This window comes from Onychomys torridus, chromosome 3 (assembly GCF_903995425.1).
Source record: "Onychomys torridus chromosome 3, mOncTor1.1, whole genome shotgun sequence".
Lineage (NCBI taxonomy): Eukaryota > Metazoa > Chordata > Mammalia > Rodentia > Cricetidae > Onychomys > Onychomys torridus.
The window spans coordinates 126,743,511-126,746,155 of NC_050445.1; the positions used below are offsets into that span (position 1 = coordinate 126,743,511).

At 44.5% G+C, this 2,645-nt stretch overlaps 1 pseudogene; it reads right to left on the reverse strand.

Annotated features, from left to right (window-relative positions):
- Positions 1 to 620: 620 nt before the first annotated feature.
- On the reverse strand, positions 621 to 879 carry LOC118579157 (annotated as a pseudogene).
- Positions 880 to 2,645: the final 1,766 nt, after the last annotated feature.

The window sequence follows — 2,645 nt, forward strand, 5'->3', positions numbered from 1 at the left end:
ATTTTTGGTCCCAGTATTTGGAACAAAGGGACAAAGTATTTGATTTTTGATTCCGGTATTTCCTCACTATACCACCTTTCCTCCCCTTTGGACTGGGAGGAATGTATGTACTTTGATTTGGGTTTATAGGGAATTACAATTAAGAGGCAGAGTTGATGACAGGCGGTGGTGGCGCACACCTTTAGACCCAGCACTTGGGAGGCAGAGGCAGGTGGATCCCTGTGAGTTCGAGGCCAGCCTGGTCTACAGATCAAGTTCTAGGACATCCAGGACTACACAGAGAAATTCTGTCTTGAAAGGAAAAAAAACAAAACAAAACAAAAAAACAAGACAAAACAAAAAGACCACTTTGAATTTCAAAAGAGACTTTGAACTTTTTTGGGGGTGGTTGTTTTTAATTTTAGCATTCTGTACAGATAGAAGTAAACGTAAACGTGAAAAGTTTAGGATTCAATTTGTAATGTAACACCTCTATCTTATTTCAATGTCAATTAAAAAACCAAACCAAAACACACCAACCACTATGAAAAACACACCAACGAAGATCATAAAAGAACAAAAAACAAAACACTTCATAACAAATTCTATCCAACTCTGAGGAGAGCTGCTTCCTGGTGTCTTCACATCCTTGTCTTCTGGGTACTTATATACAGCACATTGTTTCCTTGGATGAACGCATCCCATACTTATTCTTCAGCTGTCCATTTACATACTCTTCCATCTGTTCCAACGCTATATTCATGTAGCCAACCAGGCAGGCCAGGACCCCTCGATAATCCACTCCAGAATTGAGTTTCACCACAAGTGGCCGTCTGATGATTTGCTTTAAGAAGTCACTAGGGGTTTGCTTCCGCAGACTCATGTTTAACAATCCTCACAGCCGGATCTGGAGCCCTCCCAGGCTGGGCCTCCACCGAGACTTTGAACTTTTAAACGGTGTTGGGACTGGGGGATTATGGGGACTTTTGAAGTTGGACTGAACACATTTTGCCTCGTGACATGGCTGTGGGGAGGCAGGGAGTGGACCTGTGTGGTGGTTTGAATGAGGATGGCCTCCATAGGTTCACAGATGTTCGTACTGCGTTCCTAGTTAATGAGCTGTGAACTATAATCATCTAGAACTGTCTTTACTCACAAATCTGATGTCTGGCCTGTGGTAGCTCAAAAACTAAGCTACCGTAGGATGATGTTCCAAGGCACTTGTTAGCCTGCTTAGATGGCTCAAGCTTCCTCTCAATATGGTGGCCTCCACACAGTCAAACTTCTTGCCTGACTACTCTGTAGTGTCAGAGGATGGGTGATGAGCAGACACCCCTGAGAGAAGCAGCTTCTGGAGGTTTTATAACTGAAGTTATAGTTCTTGGTTGATCCATGTGACCGTCCTGTGAAAATTTACGGACTGGTACACTAATCTATCATTTGTTTACTTTTATATGAGCATACTATAGTTATACATTGATTAAACACCTGAAAAAGGCATGTCTTGGAAGTAATGAAACATAATGAGTCAAAGGACAGAACAGATAATGAACTCTGAGCAATCTTTGTCCCAAGGAATCTTAAAGTCCTTTTACTTTGATGTTTTTGACAGGGGCTCATGTAGCTCAGGCTGGCCTCTATCTCCTTATGTAACTGAGGCTGACCCTCAGCTTCTAATTCTCCTGCTTCCACTCCATGAGTGCTGGGACTACTCCTGCTCAGTGCTGGGGATTGAACCCCTGGCTTTGGGCATGCTAGGCAAGCACTCTACCAACTAAGCTATATTCTGTAAACTCTGGAAGCCAATTAAGTTACCCGGGAACAATACTGCCAAAGAATCCACGACAGGTAAAGCCCCCAAAGCACACCAGCAGGAAACACTCCAAGAAGTGTTATTTCTAGCGCTACTCAGATGTGGCCACTGTGGATGAGAGTCAGAGCGTGACCTCGGAGCCCAGCACAACAACTCTACACACAGAACCACATGTCTGCCAGAACCAGTTTCAAGTCCGTGGTCAAGCTCTGGGGAATGGGTTTCCTCGATTCCTCAGACTCCGAAGCAGTATTTGTGTACCTGGCAGCTCTGTTCCTTCCTTTGCTTGCCACCGAAGCAAAAACAACCTAGGGAGAAGAAGATTTAGTTTGGCTGACAGTTAAGAAGGCCAAGGCCTGTCGTGGTGTCCAGACACAGAGGCAGCAGCATGCAGCAACCAGCCACATTGTGCAGAGAGATGAATGCTGGTGTTCCGTTCACTTTCTCCTTTCTCTCTCTTTTTTTTTTTTTAAGATTTATTTATTTATTATGTATACAGTGTTCTGTCTGCATGTGTCCCTGCAGGCTAGAAGAGGCACCAGATCTCATTACAAGTGGTTGTGAGACCATGTGGTTGCTGGGAATTGAACTCAGGACCTCTGGAAGAGCAGCCGGTGCTCTTAACCACTGAGCCATCTCTCCAGCCCTCTCCTTTCTTTTTATTCAGTCTGGAACTCAAGGCCATGGGATGGTGCTGCCTACACACCTGGTGGATTTTCCTTCTCAATTAAACACATTCATGGACACACCCAGAATTGTGTCTGCTGGCTGACTCCAAATCCAGTCAACTCGAGGATGAAGATACAACATCATAGCAGCACATCGCTAGAAGATAAACTGCCCGCTGTTTAAA